This window comes from Phocoena sinus, chromosome 16, assembly GCF_008692025.1.
Source record: "Phocoena sinus isolate mPhoSin1 chromosome 16, mPhoSin1.pri, whole genome shotgun sequence".
In the NCBI taxonomy this organism is placed as follows: domain Eukaryota; kingdom Metazoa; phylum Chordata; class Mammalia; order Artiodactyla; family Phocoenidae; genus Phocoena; species Phocoena sinus.
In genome coordinates, this window is record NC_045778.1 from 2,425,459 (window position 1) to 2,446,056 (window position 20,598).

The following is a 20,598-nucleotide window of genomic DNA, read 5'->3' on the forward strand; positions in this document are numbered from 1 at the left end:
AACTCTTCATCCACCTGCATTTGTTGGATATTGTGGGAAGGGGAGCTCTTAAGTCCACCAGACTCCCAGTAGCTACCCTGTTGTCCACACGTGACAGCCATTCATTCTGTTTCACGGCCCATTTCCAACCTTCCCTCCCCAATCCTCGCATCCTTCCGGGCTGGGGCCAGGTGGAGGGCATCCCAGGCTCGGTGGGAAGATGGTTTCCTTGACTCAGCCTCTTTTGAGACCGGCTCTGCACACCCCCTTCCCGCCCCCCGGGTCAGCGCGCAAGACGTCTCTTGGCTTTGATCTTCAGACGGCACGTGGCACGGGGGTGAGGGGGTGAGGCAGCCGCCAGTCCACCTGCATTTTACCTGCGGCATCTACGCTGAACTTCCAGGCTCCTCCCCGCGGGCCCAGCTCAGACAATTTCAGTCCAGTCTTGGTGCTGCTACTCGTTTAAAAATATCCCCGAGCAGTCTGCCTCTGTTTCTCCACTTTTATTTAAGAACAGTGGGAATTAAAACACCTATTTGACTTACTTCTCGTTAAGCTCCAGTGAGACAGAGTATTTGAGAGGGTTTTGCCTCATCTAAATGTTAAGGAATGAAACGTTATATAATTTCAAAGCTATATATTATAACACATAAGTCCAGTCTTAGGTGTGAGAGATTGTAAGGTTCACCCTCATTTTATTATCTCTAAGAAGTAGACCATGACACAGTGTCCCACCGGCAGTGTTCAGACACTCGTCTTCATTTCAGAGCTGTTGAGATGGGAACAGTCCTGCATCCAGGAGCAGGTGACACTTGGTGTGTGGCCCTGACTCTCCTGAGGAGGGAGCGATGGTGGAGATCCTGTCCTGGCCGCAGGCGTGGGTCTGGATGCTCGTGTAAGAATTGCAGAGGCGGACAGTCACCGATAAACCCATACTTACAGGATCTTCATTTTGCACCGATTCCTGAGGTTTGACCTTTCTCCTTGTGATTCTACTTGGTGATGCTTGTTTGGGAGGAGAAAGTATTTTCCATATTTCTTCACCTCACTTCCACTGTGCTGATGGAGAAACTCTGAACTTAGCCCAGGTGCTTTCCCCCTTTCTTCCTTTGAATTGTCAGGCCACAGATGCCGCCATCGTACCTGCCTTCCCCGTGGAGGGAGGTGTCGGGAAGGTGACATCTCTTAATGACCCGGTGACGGTGACTTGCCCTTCATCCTGCCCCCTGCAGGGTGGGGGTGGGGGTGGGGGACGGAGGGGCCTTTTGAGCCTGCTGGGCTTGGCTGAGAAGGTGTGAAATCTGTCTCTGTCATTTGTTGCTTGAGGGATCTGAGACAAGTGGCATCTCTCTGACCCTCAGTTTTCCCTTCTGTAAAATGAGGATAAAAAGATTTACTCAGGAACCTTGTCAGGAGAACGGAGTGAGCTGAAGTGTGTAAAACCCTGGGCATTCGGGAGACACTGCATAAGCGTCACTTTCCTTCTCGCCTGTCTTGGGAGTTGGGGGCGACACAGCGGAGAGCAGGGGATGTAAATCCCGCTCTCGTAACTGCTGTTGAGCCCGTACTTATTTTTCACACCAGATCAGAACACACCTGATCCGTTCGCTCCAGTCTTACTGTCCAGGCATGTTTGGCCGCCCCCCGTCTGCAGATGACCCTGCCATCGAGCTCCGAGGGATGTGGGATCTGTACCTTGTTGATTAGGTGTCGGGTTGTATGCGTTACATTTAACCAAGCATTTCAGGCACGCTGCGTCCCTAAGGCCCGTTTGTCCCGGGTTCCCTGCCCGCTGTGGTTTCTAGGAGGCGGTGTGGCCTCCCGACCGCCACCTGGCCCAGGCCACGGCCTCCCCTCCCTGGGAGGGTACGTCCACCCCGAAGAGGGGGGCGTCACATCACGGACTCGGGGGTCCTGCTCGCCCTGGAGACCTGGGCACCAGAGCCCCGTGGAGATGACGGGCCGAGTCTGCTGACGCCGGCCTTAGACTCTTCAGAGCACCGCTGGTTTGGAGCCTCCCAGGACTTGGAGCGGACCAGTGGGAGGACGTTCCTGGTCGTGCCCTTTACAGGAAGCCAAGCTGTCAGCATCTGGCCCAGTGTCATCTTGCAAGAGCCTGTGGAAATCACCCTGAGACCCAGAGCCTTTCCTACCGCTCAGCTGTCTCTTCCCCGCCTTCCCCCGCGTCTGGCTCATTCCTGCGTTAAGACTGTCCTCCAGGCAGAGGACTGATCCTGCCCCACGGGCTTCTGCTTCACACCCCTCTCCTGGGGCAGAGCTCCTGGCCAGGGGTGCGAGCAGGGAGGAGGCGGGATGCTTGTGCAGATGAGTCGGGGTAGCTGGGATCCCTGCTGTGCAGGAGTGGCCGATGCAACAGGAGGATTTCTCTGGGAGCCGCGTCCAATTCTGAGTCACACTGTGCTCAGGCGGATGTCACCCTGCGCTGTTACCCGGAAGGTGCACTTGGCCAGGTGCCGGGGCCGGGCCAGGGAGAGGGTCTTGCCTCTCCTCACCTGCTACCGCCCCAGGGGCTACCTGCCCTCAGCTGGGCAGCCCGCAGCAGCTGTTCCAGCAACCAGGGAAAGAATCACTGTCTCTCCCTAGGCTGAGGGGTGGATGTGAATTAATTGTTTGCAGAAAGGCCATTGCTCTCTAGTTAAATTCTCCTGGCTCTGGCGCCCTCCCTGGCCGGAGTGTCAGGAACCCACTGCTGCAGACCCCGGTGTCCTGACACAGCCGAGGGTATCTTCCGGCCTTTCTGGAGGTGTCCAGCTTGGATTGCAACCCAGTTAACTAAACACTGAAAGGAGGGAGGAACTAGTGATAAAATAAGATTGCCTCAGTGTTGATGTTGTATAGGGTTCAGCTTTTATTTTCTTTCATGAATGAAAATGGAAACACTTTCTCCTCTGACGTCTATTGACTTTATGGAAATGAAGATTTCCTTCAAGTCTTTCAACATCATCATCGTTTTCCCGTTATTTTAGTTGTGATTTGTTTTACCAAACGAATTGCCTCATTCCAGTCCTTCGCTCATCTCTTTTACCTTTTTCTCCTTGGACTTTGCTCAGTGGCGGCTTGATGGAAAGCCCATGCCTGTCACTGCTGACACCTTTCCCAAGTCCTCTGGTTGCAGCCCCCCTCCATGGTGCCATCAGCTGTCGGCGATGACCGCCGGTATCCGCTCTCCAAGGGACTGTCGCCTGTTGGGACCAAGCAGGAGCCTCGGGCTTTTTTAGCTGCTCTGTACCATGGACCATCGCAGTCACCTCACTTCCCTGACCCCTTTCCTCACTGTGTGAGATGGGTAATTCATCCCCGTCTCTGTATATTTAAACAAGGAAATTTAGGTGAGGGCACTGAGGTCTCGTTGCTGCATCTGAAGAATCGTGATTTGGCATTGAAGCCTGAGCGCGTCTTCCTGTCTGTGTGTCTTTCTGATGATGAGGGGTGCATCCATCTGTGTCTGCTGCCCCCGTCGCCACCCCCAGCTGTATGGGCTGCACAGAGACGCCTGCTCTGGGTTGTGTATCCCGCTCCCCCCGCCTTGAGGGGAGGATGGTGTACAGTATTGTGCGCACGGAGGGGATTCATGTACTAGTCCACAGTCCCTGCCAGGGAGGTTTGGCTGAGAACTTGTGTTTGGTTTCTGCCCCTGCCGCTTCCTGGCTCTGCCACCTGGGCCGAGTTCCTGACCTTTCCACCACGGTCTGTGTCCGGCAGTGCCCGAGTAGACGCGCCTCGGCCTCTGGGTGCCCATGGGGGTGGAAACACAGTGACTTGTGACGTCCCTTTGAAGCCCACTGCCTGTTGCTATAGAAATTCAGAATTGTGACTGAGTGATGCAGCGGTGCTGGGGAAACTTGTCGTTTCTTCAGGCTGCATTTCCTGGGCTGGCTCCCTCCCACCGTTGGAGGCTTTTTTGCAAATGTATTATGGTTTCATCCTTCCCCCTCCTACCCTAATTCTTTGCATGGTGTTTAGATACCATCTTGTTTAGGAACCTCCCCTCAGCCCCGCCTTCCTCTGTTCCTGGGGAGAGGCTGTGTGCGCCTCAGTGGTAAATGAATTGTCTAAGTCATTTAGTGAAACGTACAGTAAGGTGGCTCTCAGAGGTATGTGCCTTTATATACCCACTCATACAGTATTTAAATTTATTCAGAGGATCTCCTGTCTGATTACCAAATGGTGGTGTTGAAGGGAAGAAAAATTAAGACTTCTGCTTTCCTGGGGTCTGAAAGAGCTGTATCCTTATTTCTCTGGTTTTGTGTCATCATGGAAGAATTTCAGCATTCCTTGCAAACGTGTACGTTTTGGAGCAAACTACAAACTAAGCAAGAGTGCGTAGCTATGTACATAAAGTTTCTTAACGACATTCTGGTTTTTAGGGGGTGGGGTGGGTGGGTGAATTAGGTCCCGGTACAGGAGAAGAGTAGGAGCTGATATGTTTTGGAAACAGTGTGCCGTGGAGTCTTAACCTTACAGCTGAAAGGAGGGACCTTACCCATCATTCAGGATAGCCTCCAGCTCTGGGTCAAACCTGCACCCCCCGCATTGGAAGGCGAAGTCTTAACCACTGGACCGCCAGGCAAGTCCCCCACCTCCAGAACGTTTTCATCTTCCCGAATTATAACTCTGTCCCCATTGAACATTATCTCCTCATTTCGCGCTCCCCCCAGTCCTGGCAGCCACTCTTCTACTTTCTGTCTCTGTGAATTTGACCACTTTGGTACCTCACATTAATGGAATCATATGGTATTGGTCCTTCTGTGACTGGGTTGTTTCACGGAGCATAGTGTCCTCGAGATTCGTCCGTGTCGTAGCAGGTGTCAGAATTTCCTGTCTTTTTAAAGCTGAATAACATTCCATTGTATGGATATATCACATTTTGTTTGTTCATTCCTCCAATCAGAGGACGCTTGTGTTGTTTCTGCCTTTAGGGTATTGTGAATAATGCTGCTGTGAACTTGAGCACACGAGTCTCTGCTTTCACTTCCTTTGGGTATATACTCAGGAGCGGAATTGCTGGATCGTACGGCAGTTCTACTTTTAACTTTCTGAGGAACCTCCATACTGTTTTCCACAGCGGCTGCACTGTGTTACATTCCCACCAGCAGTGCACAGGTGTTCCAGTCTCTCCACATCTTCGCCAACACTTGCTGTTTTCTGGGGGGTTTGGGTAGGCTTACTTTGCTTTTTGACCTTGGGTTGTTGAAAGAAATGAGTTAACACATGTAAAGGGCTCAGAGCCTGGTAAACACTCCAAAGCCTTGCCGAGCAGTTTGTGTTGAGTTTCAGCTTGTGGACAGGGACGCCGAGGAGAGACCCTGGCTGCACCCCACGTGCCCTCCCTTGTGGCTGCCCGCTGAGGGCCCGTGACAGCGCTGCTGTCACCCCAGGGCCGTGTCCTGCTGGTAGGTGGAGGCAAGTGATTTCAAAGGGTCCGTAAAGGGTTTTCACTTTTCCGTGAGTTGGTTGTTTGGAACTTGGAGAATCATCGTACTTGGTCTTGGTGTCCGTCAGTCCATCCAGAAAAGCCACGCACTGCTTAGCAAGAGACAGGGCTGTGTTTCAGGACCAGGAAGCCCAGCTGAGGCCAGAGCTGGAGGAGACAGAGGCCTTTGTGAGGGGGAGACTGCAGACAGGCAGGGCCTGTGGCCGGGGAGCCCCATCTGCCAGGCTTTGGGGGGGTGGGATGGTGCGCTCCCGGCCAGTCTCCTTTCCACACCTGCAGAAACTCCGGGTGTTTCTTCAAGCAGCACTTACCCACTCCAGCAGTCCTGGGGGTGGTGGGGAGCCGCGTGGTCAGGGGTCGAGGCTGGGGTCTGGAGCCAGAGGCTGGTTTACATTGTACCCTTGGGGAGGTGGCTTAACCTCCCTGTGCCTCTGTTCCTCCTGTGTGAATGGGACTAAAGCAGTCCCTGCCCACGGGGCCGATGAGGCCCAGCTCAGCTGGTTTAGCTGAAGCACCTGCCGTGCACGGGGGAGCACCACGTAAGCAGGGACTCTGCTGTGGGTGAAGGTAGGCCTGCTTCTGCTGCGCCCGCAAGTCTGGAATTTAACTTTATAAGCAGAGCGTTGCCTGTCTGTTTACCTCCGTAATAAAATACATTCGCTCATTTGCCGAGTGCTCCCTGGGTACTTACAGGACAGCGACTTGCGACTTCTCTTCCCCCTGCCTTACCTGGGGGCCTGCGTGTGCTGCTTTTCCTGAATACTCGCTTATCAATTATCCTTTTAATGTGCACGGCGGGGGTCGGCTTGGGTACACACTGGAGGAGATGCTGCACCCTGGCGGGGGCTGCCCAGCCAACACCACGTGGCAGGAGTGGGCTGCAGGGCTGCCTGTGTGCCCGTGGCTGCAGGGACAGGGGACGTTCGGCGTGGCCCCGGTATCCAGGAGCCCGGCCTGGAGGCAGGACCCCCAGGGGTCTCTGAGCGGTGGACGCTGGGAATCGGGGGGGCCAGGCCACTCTGCCTCATTGCCCGGGAGCCTGGTGACCGGGGCAGGGTCCCCACTTTCCTGCTTTTGGTTTCCACCCCTGAAAGCACAAACCAGGCGGGCTCTGTGATGCATAGTTACCTCCTGGTGAGGGATTCGAGGGGCGCCCTGCCCGGGGGTGAAATGCACAGAGCCGGTTCCGGATGTGTGGGTGTGGGTAGCTCCCGCCCTTCGGGTGACCCTCCTGCCCCAAAGGCAGCACTCGGGGCCAGCTGGCGTCCTGTGAGTGCCAGTGCCACTGTTGCTCTGTAAAGGGTGTGACAGATGCAGAGGGGCCCGCGAAGGAAGGCAGCCCTCAGCCGGGCCCTGCTGTTTGCTCCGGCCTCCCTGCCGCTCGCGTGACTGCAGCGCTGGTTCCCCCAGGCCTCTACCGCGCTCTCGTCATTCAGAGGGTGTCACGCCTGCCTTTATGTGTGACACCACATAGGGGACGTCCGTGAGACGCCCAGACTTTCCAGCTGCGCCAGCTGTTCACGGATGTTTCTTCGGGCGCATTTGACTGGCGCCGAGCTCGGCAGTAAACAGCTCGTTTTGTTTCTCCCTGGTGATGTCCCTCCGGTCATTTGGGCATTTGTCAGATTCCAAGAGTTTTATTTTTAGGGGCTTTAATTGCTAACCTTTCAATCTTAATCATATTAGAAACAGCACCCTTTCCAACCGAGGTGGGGCTTTTTAAAACGGTCAGAAATCTGAATGCTCCAAAAGCTGCTGAAATGTACTTGATTTACAAAAGCACCACCCGTGAACTCTTTGCAGGCTGACGCCGGCGGGCGGAGGCGTGTGAGGGAAGACCTGGCCGGCATTTTGACCTGGATCGCTATGTACATACAGCACTGGGGGGGTGGGTAGACGTTACTGTGCTGCTTTGGGGCCACATTTCAGAGATGACCTTGTCGTTCCCCGGGTTCAGTGTCCGACCAGGTGCTTCTGAGCGTGGAGGCCGTGGGTTGTTAATTACACGAGGACCGTGGCTGGAGGCCAGGACGATGGGGGCCACTTGTCTGTAACCAAATGACCACAGATCCAGTGGCCTCCATCCCCTGCCTGGCATTATAATTATGGCTACAGATTCCTAGCATTTTTTCTTTAAAATATTTTTATAGACTCCTAGCATTTTTTCTTTAAAATATTTTTATTATGGAAAATCCAGAGAAGTTGATGCTGTGAACTCCTGTGTAGCCACCACCCCCCTTCGGCAGCCATCAGGATTTTGCCGTGCTTGGTTTGTCTTTTCCTGTATACGCTTTTCTTTCCCCTTCGGCCACTGTACTTGCAAGCAAGTCCCAGGCATTGTTTTTCTTCTTGTGATGCTTACTGCACCATTAACGTGTGTCTGAATTCTCTTATGGGGCCAGAAGTACGGGAGGATCAGTGAGAGACCAGAAGCTCTGTTTATGAGGTACAGGAAACTTACGAGAGGATGTGGCTGGGCTGGTGCAGGGGGTACGGTGAGCATTTCTGAAATGGTGGCTTCCAGACTTGTTGTGGGGTTGATGGGACTCTGAGTTAATCTTCTGCAGCCTTCAGACACCTGCCCTCGGGCCTTTGGGAGAGATCTTTGGGAGTGACGTCGGGCCTGTCTCGCTCAGTAACCTATGGGACCAAGGAGAGGAGGGGCCGAGGCCCCAGCAGCAGCCCTGGCGGCACCCCAGAGCCAGGGCGGCTGTCGTGTGGTGGCCAGACTCTCACTCATCCTCCTTCTTCCCCTTGGTACCGGGATTGTCCTGGGACCACCGTTTCTCAGAGTGTGCCCCGCCCCTCAGCCGTGTTGCCTGAGAACAGGCGGATTCCGGTCCGGGCCCTGGGGTCACAGTCCCTGGGAGTGGGCCCAGAAATGTGCATTTGAACCTCCCCCTGGGCACCCAAAGCTTGGAGTCTGGGTCTAGCCCAGGCCTGCCAAGGTGCTTTGTCCTGGAAATCTGGTCTTGTCTTCTGCACCCCGTGGTTCCCCGTGTGTCTGGTGTTCGAAGCCAGTCTCCACCTGCTGTTGTATTCTGTGCTTAGAACGCTCTGGTGCTGGGTGCGAAGATGCAGCCAAGCTGCTGGTCTTCAGCCCGTCAGAATCCCCTGGGGGTCCTCAGACCCAGCTCAGACCCTGCATCGCAGGGTTAGGGCTGGGGCATTGGCCAGTGGATTCTGATCCACAGCTAGCGGGACTTTGCTGCATGGTGCTGGGGGATTCTGATCCACAGCTAGCGGGACTTTGCTGCATGGTGCTGGGGGGCGGGGAGTGGGTGGAAGCCCCACAGAGCATCAGGTGTCGTCCCGGTGGCAGTGATTCCGTCTGGACGTGGAAAGGTCACATTAGAAACATAGACCTTGCCTTGGGTGTGGATGGCGCTCTGCAGTCTTCCCCCTGGCAGCACTGGAGGGAGGGCATCAGGGAAGCCGGCCTGGGGCCAGGTGAGCCATTGGGAGGGTCTCGCAGAGTCCAGGTAAGAGAGCAGATGGGCCTTCCGTGTGGCTGTGAGAATCGGGAGGGAGGGGCCAGAGCTAGAGAAATAGGAGGCCGAGTCGTCGGGCCAGACGGGTGGTGTGGCATGGGGTCTGGGACTGGGGCTGGGTAGGGGCATCACAGAGCGGGGGGCGGGGAAACAGTAGGGCCGATCCCACGTGATGTTCAGAGATTTTACACCATCCTCAGTTGGGAGGAATTGTTTGTGCTCCTTCCTGGATGTCGCCACTGGATAATAAATACAGCAATTACAACGAACACCCCCAAAACCCTTTCCTCTGGCGTCTCCTTTCCTAGTTTAACTGACCGTGAGTTGTAACGATTTAATGTTTTATTAAAAACATTCATTATGGTGAAAACATTTCACAGCACGCTACCTGCTTCAAGGTGAAGGTGTGGTTTTGCCTGTGTGCCCACTTTGCGAATCCTTGACTCCTGGTGGAAATTACTGGAGAGCTCGTCATGCAGGGACGGCCCCGTGATCTGAGGCTGGTGAGTGCCTCTCCTTGGGAGGGAGGAGAGGAGCCCCAGGACTTATCCTGCTGTGTGCATCTCCTTCCCTGGCCCTGCCCACCGCTTCCCCTCCCCTGACCACTTCCCTCTCCTCCCCTCCCCCTTCCCTGTCCCTTTTAAAATCTCAGATGGAGCTTGCTGGCTGGTGACCTCACCCACTCCTTTTTGGGGGTTGAGGCTGCCTTCCCCCCTGCCCTGCCACGTTCCTCCCTTCCGTGGTGGGCTTCAGTCTCACGGGAGATGCCTCAGCCTCACCTGGTGGGTGGGCGTGCCATCAGGGGCTGGCAGTAAGCTGGGTTCCGAGGTGCCATTTCTCCTCACCGAGGCTGCCCTACAAGTGCTCAGGAGCAAGCTTGCAGCCCAGGTCTTCACGGCAAACACTCCCCCGCCAAACCCCGCATCATCCCTCTTTGTTCCTGAAACTGTCCCCACTTGCTGACCCCAGGACGGGTGTTGACAGTAATAAATACAGGTGCGACCTCTTGCACACCTGGCTGGTGTGCCCGGCCCAGTGGACACAGGCCTCCTTCCCCATTTTTCGGCTTCAAGTCTTAAAAGACAGAGACGCCGTCTGGACGAGAGGTGGGCGATGGATAGTGTGAAGGCCGCCCGCGAGGAGCGAGGTCACCCGGGAAGCTCGTGTGCCGTGCGCTCTGCGGGGGCCGAGTGCTGGCGGGGGTCTTCTTCAGCTCCGGACGTTTCAGCACAGTCTCTGTGACTGTGGAGTCCTCCTTGGAGTCTATGAGCAGGGTAGTGGGTCCTCCAGCCCCACAGGACTGGACCAGCCCTTGTCTGGCAGGCTTGTGCTGCCTCCATCCCCACCCTCCTTGCTGCAGAGGCAGCCGGAGGGCTCGTCCTGAAGATGCCCCCCTCCCTCCTCCCTCCAAGCCAGCGCTCGGTGCTCAGCCTCTTACAGGCTCTCCTGTCTGATTTGCAGCCGCGTGGCTGCAAACGCTGCTGCTGCTTTTTTTTTTTTTTTTTTTTTTTTTTTAATTAATTTGTTTCTGGCTGCGTTGGGTCTTCGTTGCTGCGCACGGACTTTCTCTAGTTGCGGCGAGCGGGGGCTACTCTTCGTGGCAATGTGTGGGCTTCTCACTGCGGTGGCTTCTTCTTTGCAGAGCACGGGCTCTAGGCACGCGGGCTCAGTAGTTGTGGCATGCAGGCTCAGTAGTTGTGGCTCGTGGGATCTAGAGCCCAGGCTCAGTAGTTGTGGCGCACGGGCTTAGTTGCTCCGCGGCATGCGGGATCTTCCCGGACCAGGGCTCGAACCCGTGTCCCCTGCACTGGCAGGTGGACTCTTAACCACTGCGCCACCAAGGGATCCCTGCTGCCGTGCTTTGACTGGACCTCGTCTCTCCTGGGAGGGGCAGTGCGGGACCACCTAGGGTGTAGGAGCCTCGGTCATGGTGGCTGCCTAGTCGCCAGCTCACAGGGTGCTCTTCCATCAGCTGTCTGCAGTGTGTGTAGTTACTGGGGTGGCGCTTGGGTCTGGGTCTCGGGGAGGGAGGTTCCCCCTCCTCCCAGTGGTCCTGGGTGGGCCATGCTGGACTGGACTCCTTTGGTGTACGGGAGTCAGCAGAAGGTTCGAGGACCCTTACTTGTATTAAGAGGAGTGAGAAAACCACTCGCGCGCGCGCGTGTGTGTGTGTGTGTGTGTGTGTGTGTGTATCCTGCACACTGTCCTACCTAGGTCGGCTTAACGAGGCAGGTGGCAGGCTTTGTTTTGGTTTTGTTGTTTTATGTCTCAGCCGTGTAAACATAAACCGATTCCTTGAATAATTCCATGTCCAGGGCGGGAAATTGCAGCCAAGCACCCTTCACGCTCAGAACGGCGCAGTGGGATGGAGCCCCCGGGACACCGCCTCCAGTCGTGCCCCCTCCAGAGGACTGCCTTGCTGGGGCCGGGCAGCGGCCCCGGGCAGATCGCTGGACTAGCTCCTCAGAGCTTCTCTGGAGGCTTCGGAGCAATCGATCCTGACGTGCGGGGTGCCTGTTGGGGCCTCCCACCCTCGATTTAATCCTTAGAAACACTTGGTATCACGCCGGTGGCGTCCCTAATTGTGCCACCATGTAGCGTGACGGCTGCATGGTGTGACAGCCCCCAGGGTGAGGATGACTGCCAGGCTCAGAGCCCTGCGGGGCTGCGCCCCATCCCAGGGCTTTGGAGCAGGGAGCATCAGCTCATTTGGTGACTCACGTGCTGCCTGGCCGGCGGCCCACCTCTGTGCCTCCGTTTCTCTTCCCTCTCATTCTCACCAAGGAGGCCGGAGATAGGACACCCAGGAGAGACTTCACAGGCAGTATTTCATACATCTCCCAGAAACTTAACGTTTGGACAAAACAAACGAAAATCCTTTTTGGAAACTTTTGAACCTATTTCTGAAAGCCACTCTAAGAAGATACACTAAAACAACTGCAGTTTCCTCTGTCCTTATGGTTTGTTTTTGTCCGCAGCCTTCTCCGAAAAATGCACGTCTGCACTGGAGTTTGAACTGGGGACAGGGAGGGGATGTGTGTCTTGTTTTATTCTGAAAGCAAAGTCTCATCCCCTCTCTGGCATGAGCCTTTCTTATAGAGTTCCCTTTTCCCTTTACAGTAGTTTCGGAGTTCTTCGGGGGCTTTTTTGCTTTGTCTTGTTTTGAGACTTCGCACTCCACTTACCATTCTGTCCAGGGCACCTCTGTAGAGGGGCTGCGGGGTCTGGCCGCCCACTAGAGGAGGTTTGGGGACATCCAGCCCTCCCCTCCCCCTTTCGAGGTGGCACGGGGACACGGGAGCAGCCGTCCAGGCCGTCAGCCTTCTGAGCTGGGGCTCTGCAGCTCATTTCTGACTGTGTGGCTCTGTATGGAAGCCTGCTGTCCTCTGAGCACAGAGGAATCCACCCACCTTTGCTCCTCCTCCCCTGGGGAATCTGTCCTCATGGCCTCAAAGCAACTCCCAGAACCCCCAGGTAGGGCCACTGATGGCAGCTCTGAGGACCAGGCTGGATGCAGCGGGAGTGCAGGTGTGCTTTTGTGTGTGTCCACTCGGCTTTTCTCCACTTAAGCTACACTACCCGAGTTGCTCCCTGGAGCGGTGGATTCTTTCTCTTGCGGAAATACATTCAGGATTTTGTGTGGCCTCGTGGACTGGACTTCGTTCTTTGTCAGCATAATGATTACAGGGCGGTTGTGTTACCGAGTCCAAGCTTCCTCTGCTTACTGCACGACAGGCCAACGAATTGGGAGACGAGGTGCTGAGGCAGGGAATGTGACTTTATTCGGACAGCTGGCAGACTGAGAAGATAGCAGACTAGTGTCTCCGGAAAACCATCTTACTGGGGCCTGGGTGCCAGTTTCTTGAATAGCCTCAGAGAGGGAGAGGCGGTGAGGGAGTAAAGTCAAGGGGCCATTGGTCTTGCAAAACATGTCCTGGAATGACCAGCCTCGGTGAGGGGATGTGTTAGCTTCTCCTTTCTTGCAGCCATCCACAGGTGGACAGGGTCAGATGATCTCCCTGTGAGCTGAACAGCAGAGGGGCAGGGCTCCCCGAGGCAGGCCATTATGTATGATTATAATAACAAAAGCAAAGGGTTAAAGTCTAAGAAACAGATCCAGCGTGGAGTCCCATTTAGCTCTTCCCTGTCACAGGTGGTGATCACCATGGCCTCTGTCTTCTCTCTGCTTCTCCTGTCCCCTGCAACTCACAGGGCCGCCAGGATGTCCCCCTGCGGGGACGAGCCCTGAGGGTGTGTGTCCCAGTAGAACCTCAGTCGTGCGTCTCTTGCCCTGACTGCCGTTTAGATCCAGACCCGGGTGAGAATAAAGGTGGTAAAGGGTCTGATCCTCCATATAGGTGCCCCCAGGAAGCCAGGGGGGATGGCCCTACCAGAAAGGTAAACTGCCTTCAGAGCACAGGGTGCCACAGAGGAGATAATGCGAAGTCCTAAAGCTCTAATATCCTGACCCCTGTCCTCTCCACCATGGCCTCCCAGGTGGTAGACTTCCTGTTCTCTAATTAGCTCAGACTTACCCTCCCTGGGGCATCCTCCCTGCTTTGGCAGGGCTTCTAGCGGGCAGGCCTGAGGCCAGGCCGAAGGGCCCCTGGAGCTCATCTGTGATCTCAGCTACGGGGCGGGGCGGGGAACAAAAAGAAGGCTCTCCGAGGGCTCAGACCAATGGCTTCTTCTACCTCTTAGCCTTGGGCGTGGACTCGTGTTGTAAGCGGACAGGCTAGAATCTTGAACGTGACTTTTCCAAAGACGAGGGCAAGCCCCAAATTGTTAAGTCTCAACCCACTGAGTAGATCATGAAACTGACTTAGGAGTATTTAAAAGAAAAAAATAAATAGAGAAGAGAGAAAATACTAGCACGTCGCACAGTGTAAACGCAGGTAGTATTTTATGAAGCTTGTTACATACTTATGTAGCTGTGTGCATATGTGTGGGTATATACGTATGTACCTGTATATTTATTATATAAATTGTGTGCTGTTTCTCTGCATCAGATTTCTCTCTTACTGTGCGTCTTGACAAAAAGTTTGACGGCTGCTGGCTGCTGGTGCGTAGCCAGGAGAGCCCGTGAGGGAGCTAGCTCATCCTCTTGTTTTTGTGCGTGACGAGTGTCATACACCTCCCCAGCCTCGGTCCAACCCTAAGATCCGCCTGTCTTCACGGGACAGGGCCTGTCTACTGCCCACCTGTCCCCCCACGTCTCCTGGTCCCCAGTACTGGCAGGAGGGGACTTGCTACCTTCCTTACGTCCCCAGGCTCTGGCTTGCTTCCCTGTTACCTGTTCTGTTGTCTTCTTCCTGGCTTGGCTTCTGGAAAATCACTCCCATCTTCCTGTACCTCGGGGTCTTTTGTCCACCGCTGTGAGTAAAACTTAATACTTGACTAAATGCGTTCAGTCCTTTTAAATATATTTAAATGAGATAAAATTAAATGGGCTAATGAAACCAAATATGCCTGATGCCATGCCTGGGACCGCAGATTTTCACTGGTGGTCCCTTCTGTTTTTCTTACATCCAGGAGTATTTCTGTAGTCAGATTTGACAGACACTCTGAAACAGTCATTTATGAGGGTTCACCCTTAAACATTTTAGAGATTTTTCTGTCTTCTTTTAAATCTCGGCCAGTACACTTTAATTCTCTTTGTTAGGGAAAGAGAGGGAAAAAAAATACCCATAATACTTTCTACAGAGAAACAAGCATTACAATGACCTTGGTGTTAATTTACCCAGTCCTTTCAAAAAATAATTTGTAGAGAACGTCCAGTTTTGTCTGAGGACGCCTTCTAATTCACCAATCATCAGCCCCCCATGGCGCCCTCCCAGCCCCCAGCCCTGCTGTCTTTTCATAATCCCAGCCGCAAGGTCTCGGTTGTGAACCTTCTTTTGTCAGACACTGTGAGCTCAGCCGTCTCCCGGCGGCCTGCTCCCCACTCTGGTGAGATGGATTACACCCTTTGTCCCGCAGCCCAGCCCTCCTGGCAGGCCGGCAGCAGCAGGGGGCCAGAGGGCCTGGGGGCTCCCGCCGGGACCCCTTATCGTTCCATTCATTATCATTCAGTCGCTTCCCTTCTTGGGGAGGGGGGGAGCTGGTGGAATTGATACGTTAATAAAAGCTACTGGTACCCCGGCCCTCTTACCAACTTTTATGCAGATTGATTGTGTGGGCCTGTCTGCCTGGGTGTCTGTCTTACAAAGACTCAGAAATGGTTTCTTTTTTCACCCATTATTTGGAGAGAATAATAAGTCTCTGTCAGATTAGCTTCTTGGAGGCGCGCAGCTTTTTGAAAAGACCTTGCATAATCAGTGCCTGTTGAGCTACTTCCCGAGAACTTATCCCTGTTGTGCAAGGAGAATGCGTATTTTGTATGTTTTAAATTATTGAATGTCCAGTCTCCTCAGAAATCACGCAGCCGCACACCCTGTGCTCGAAGGCAAGCTGCAGCCCGAGTCGCATGGCGGGTGATGACGTTTTTTTTTCCCGGTGGGACACTTTCTTAATAGAGAAGAACCTCGGCCCATTAGCACACTGGCCGCTCCAGCTTCCCTAGGAGATTCAGAGGCCGAGTCACCCACCTTTTTAAGGAACAGTGTTTATTTATTTATTTATTTATGGCTGCATTGGGTCTTTGTTGCTGCGCACGGGCTTTCTCTAGTTGCGGCGAGCGGGGGCTACTCTTCATTGCGGTGCGCGGGCTTCTCATTGCGGTGGCTTCTCTTGTTGCGGAGCACGGGGTCTAGGCACATGGGCTTCAGTAGCTGTGGCGCATGGGCTCAGTAGTTGTGGTGCACGGACTTAGCTGCTCCGCAGCATGTGGGATCCTCCCGGACCAGGGCTCGAACCCATGTCCCCTGCACTGGCAGGCGGATCCTTAACCACTGCGCCACCAGGAAAGTCCCAAGGAACAGTCTTGAGTCAGATGGTCCCTGAACAAATAGCCCAGGTCAGTGAGAGAGAGTATTATCTGTGTTCCCCCCAAAAAACAGCCCCAGGACCTCAGAATGTGACCTTATTTGGAAGAAAGGTCTTTACAGAGATAATCAAGTTACAGTGAGGTCATTAGGGAGGGCCCTGCTCCATTGGGACTGGTGTCCTTATAAAAAGGGGACATTTGGACACAGATACAGACACACAGAGGGAAGTCGATATGAAGACTCTGGGGTCCCAGAGCAGACCCTCTCCTCGCGCCTGCAGGGGGAGCGGGCGCTGCCCACACCTTGACTTTGGACTTCTTGCCTCCAGGATTGAGACAGTAAACTTCTGTTTTTATGCCCCCCAGTCTGTGGTGTGATATACTCCGTTATGGTGGCCGCAGCAAACGCATTCAGGTAGTGTTTGTCAGTTTATCATAAATCAGCTTTATGGAAGGTTTTACCGTTCGGCATGCCGGTCCGAGACCTCTTGCAGTTACGGTAGTTAACCACTAGTACTTAAAAGATTGCTCTGACCTCGTGGGGTCTTTGCCAGGTGGGGCCTTGGTTTGGGGCTTTGCTTTCCACACCAGGGCCCTCCCAGCTAGGGCTGGCCCTCTGCTCGGTTATCAGTACGTTCTTCAGCTTAAGTGTACCGCCTCCGGCCATCCTCCAGACAGTTTTCTCTAAAAGTATTTCCCCAGATCCGTGGGTTCCCTCCTGTCTGAGAGCATCACCACAGGGCAGCAGAGGGCAGTGTCCCCCGCCCCCATGCCCCCTGCCCGGGCTCTGCCTGAGGCTCGTGGAAGCCCCGGTGCCGAGCTGGGCTCTCCTGGCCTCTCCTGCCGCCTCTGGCCTCCAGAGAGGGGCCTCCTCCGCCCACCGTCCGAGTCACACCTCCCCTCTGACTCCAGGCAGTGCTGCAGCTGGGCAGGAGATTTTTTAGAACAGCCGTTAACTCAGAAATCTAAGGTAAAATTTTAGCTTATTCCAGGACCTTCAGAAACAGGTTGGGAGTTGGGATGCCTTGGGAGAGGTCATTCAGTCCACGTCCCCCCCGAGCGTTACGGGTGGAGGGGTTGACGGCCAAACAGGGCCGCGTCCCAGGGGCCGGTGGCAGCAGTGCAGGACCCTCAACACAGCCCCACAGGCAGAGCCAGGCTGTGGGGGGCTTGCAGCACGTGTAACCCGAAGGCCGTTCCTGAGCTCGCGTGCTCGTAAGCCCAGAGCGGGATTCCCGAGTGAACAGCCAGGTAGAGGAGCTCAAGACTGACCAGAGGAGAGCGATGAGACGAGCGGCCGGGTCCAGGGAAGGCCGCGGGGGTTGCAGAGCAGTGAAGCCTCAGCGTGCGGACGGTTGCTTGCGGGAGCCCGAGCAGGGCTGAGAGCGTTTCTTCCAGGGGCCTGGTTCCATAGTGGCTCGCTAGACAAGAGAGGAGGGAACCGTTGAGTCAGGCCGGGGAAAAGCACCGAGTCCACGCCGGGGACTGGGGCGCACTGGCCCGTGGGGTGGTGAGAGGGAGACCGCTGTGGCACCTGTGGAACGTGGGTCCCAGATGGGGCAGGAGGGGAGGGTGGAGGGAAGGGTGCCGGGGGCTTCTGTGGGTGACAATAGACGAGGATAAGGCTATTGTTTCTTTCAGCTGTGAGGGCATGTGTTCGGGGTCGCTGCTTTGAACAGCAAGTAGGCCTGGCCTTGGGGAGGTGACGCCCTGGGGCCCGGCTTGGGAGAGGGGGAGGGGCAGAGTCTAGAGAGGTGGGCGTGGAGCAAAGCCCTGGCTCCTGCATCCCGAGGGGAAGAGTGACCTCGTGGGGGCAGCACGTGAGGGATCACTGCATGCACCATGAGACTTCCGGTGGGGCTGCTTTCCATCACCGTCCAGGGACAGGGCCGAGGCCAGCTGTGTTGTCAGGACCGTTTCTGGCTTTAGCCCTGGTTTCCATCACCATCCTGGGGTGTCTGCTTGTCCCTGGGAGGATGTTAATTGCTCAATTAACCCTAGGAGGCTCCGTCTTGTGTTTCTTTTGCCTTTAATGTTTGTTTTTAAAACAGTGATTCTTTCCCTCATGACGTCAGCAGCTGTTTTTACCCTGCACTGTAGACTGGGTATTTTATTACCATTTGTCATGAATCAGCTTATGGTGTTTTCGGGGGTGGGGTGTGTGTGTGGGGCTTTACCTTGACCCCAAACCTACCACATTTTCTGCAACTCACCTGCCCTAACCGTCTGACGCCCCTGGCAGGGCAGATGCGACCCGCAAGTTGTGGGACCCTGGGGCCGTGGCGCGCAGGTGGGCAGCGCCCGCTTTTTAGAGCACACCTCTGCCCTTGGTCTCCACACACCTTCTACATATTCTGATGCGTTCCTGTCAGTCCCTGAAATGCACAAGATGGAACCGGTAGTGGTGGGGAGACAGGTGCTCTGGCCCCAAGAAGAAGCATCTTGCTTGGGAGACCAGAAGCGTGAGTTATTTTGAGAATACTTTGGTTCTCTATCTAGAGATCAGTGAGGCAAACTAGGGAATTGATTAAGTGCAATAAACGGCAGACTGGGATGTATCATGTTACGATTTGGAGAAACTGTCACACAGGAGGTAGAGTATTAGCCAGAGCACGAAGGATTCCTGAAGGAATAAATAAGGCCGTCCTGGGAGAGATCTCGCTGGAGACCGTGGATTTTGCAGTCATTTGACCCTGGATCAGGGGTCACCTCAGCGTCCTCATTTGAAAGCCCTTAACTGTAGAGTTCAAGTGAGCATTAATTGAGATATGTGTGAGCCATTAACATGGTACTTGGTGTGTACTGAGTACAATTGCAGCAAACAAGAAACAAGAAAACTGCGTTATGTCACGTACACCTATTAGGATGACTTAATAAAAAACCGAAATGGTAACGGCACGTGTGGTGAGGGTAGAGCCGCCACTCCCTGCTGTGGGAGTGCAGAACGGCACAGGGGGTTTGGAGGACTGTTTGGCAGTGCTTACAAAGTTAAACACACGCTCCCAGGCCACGCAGCAACCCCACGTAGATATTTATCGGAGGGAAATGGAAATGTATGTGCTCCCAGAATTCACAAGACTTTATTTGCATTTGCCCCAAACCGGAAACTCCTTAACTGGCCCTCCTCCAGGGAGTGGATGACCCAGCCGTGGGCGCCTGTACATGGGACGCGGTGGCTGGCGGTGGAGACGGCCTCACAGCTCGAGGGAGCAGCACACGCGGTGGATCCCGGGGCGTCATGCGAGCCGAGGAAGCCAGGGTCAGAGGTCACGTGCGGCCTGATTCCGTCTACATGACATTCTAGAAAAGGCAGCACTCTGGAGTCGACACAGATCGGGCTTGCCTGGGGTGGGGTGAAGGTGCGCGGGGACTTTTTCTGGGTGGTGAACGGCTCTGTGTCTTGCTTGTGGTGGTGCTTGTGAACAGTTGTCAGAAATCAGAGTTGTACACGAGAGTGAATTTCACTGTATTTTACCCCTTACTCTAAAAATGAAAAAGAAAATCTCGAGCCTAGGCAAGGAAGTGAGAACGATCTCCGTGTATCCGGGGTACCTGCGGAAACTAGCCCCCTCTTACTGAGGGGTCCGTGGGAAGTGAGCTCAGCGGGTGGGGTGGAGTTGGGGTCTGACTGCAGGGACATCGAAGGAGCAGCTCTCCCTGATGGGACGTAACACGGTGGGCCCTCCGCACTGCCCGGGCAGCGGGTGGCAGGGTGAGGGTGGCATTGTGTGTTGTGCAAGGACGGATGAGGGCCCAGTCAGGGGCCGGTGTGTTTCTCCAGCACGTGGATGCGGCCTGAACACAGTGCGTCTAGCAGGGGACTGTAGGGAGGCCTGAGGCTGTCGCTAACGTGGACTCCTTTCCTTAGATGGGGAAACTAAGCCGTGAAGTCACCAACTTTCGTTTTGGAAAAACCACCAGAAACAGGAGTGAAAGCCAGGCCTCCCAGGACTCTCTGCTGGACGCTGGGCCAGTGGATGGTCTGCAGGATGATGTGCGCCAGGGACCCCCTGTTGGCCGAAGAGCGGAAGTGGTTGGCTGAAGCCGCAGAGCCCGAGCTCCTCATTAGACGGGCAGCCAGGCCTCCTGCAGGGGTTCCCGTCACTCCTCCCTCTGTGGAAATCACATCAGGTCGCAAACCGCCGGACTTGCCGGGCCTGTCCTTTTCTCTCCGTCAGGAGCTCTCGCGTTTTCCGTCCCAGTGGCGTGGATGCAGATTCTGCACCATTAACCTCCGAGTCAGTTGGATGGATGCTGCCTGGAGGGCTTGTCCGTCCGCAGAGAGCTGTGGGTCTGTGGCGCCAGAGTGTTTCTGAGCAGCGCCCCAGCCCCTCGCCGTCCAGGTCTCCACCGCCGGACGGGGATTTGTTTACTGACAAAGGATGTTTGAAGTGGGTGAAGGGGCAGCTTCCACGTGTCTGGCAAGGCTGCCACACCGCTTTTAGAGGTGGCGGGGAGGGCCAGCAGGTGACGTAGAGCTTCGCACAGAACACCCTCTGACCCACCGTCTGTCAACTCTGCTCTGCGGTTGCCCAGCCCTGGAAAGGGCACCCTCCATCCTGCACTTGGCCGCTGTGGACGTGCTGTTGTGTTTACCTCGGGAACTTCCTTTTCTCTCACTAGCTGCCCCTTCCTCCATAGAAACATGAACTGTCTGTCCCATGACACCAAGTCCCTCTATTGCTTTTCTCCCAGCGTGTTTACTGCTCCCTTCAGTTTATTAGGGTCTCCGGGCCCTCAGTGTGAGG

General features: G+C 55.0%; 1 protein-coding gene across 3 annotated transcripts in view; it reads left to right on the plus strand.

Moving 5' to 3' along the window:
• The window catches only part of GALNT2 (polypeptide N-acetylgalactosaminyltransferase 2), a 174,482-nt gene that overhangs the window by 58,091 nt on the left and 95,793 nt on the right, over nt 1–20,598 (plus strand). The window contains exons 1-2 of one of the 3 annotated variants that reach the window (XM_032607355.1): nt 7,254–7,259; nt 14,922–14,931. The exons of the other annotated variants lie outside the window; for them this stretch is intronic. The gene's annotated coding sequence lies outside the window, so the exon portion shown is untranslated. Of the gene's footprint in view, nt 1–7,253; nt 7,260–14,921; nt 14,932–20,598 lie in introns of those variants that run through there. 3 annotated transcript variants of the gene reach the window in all.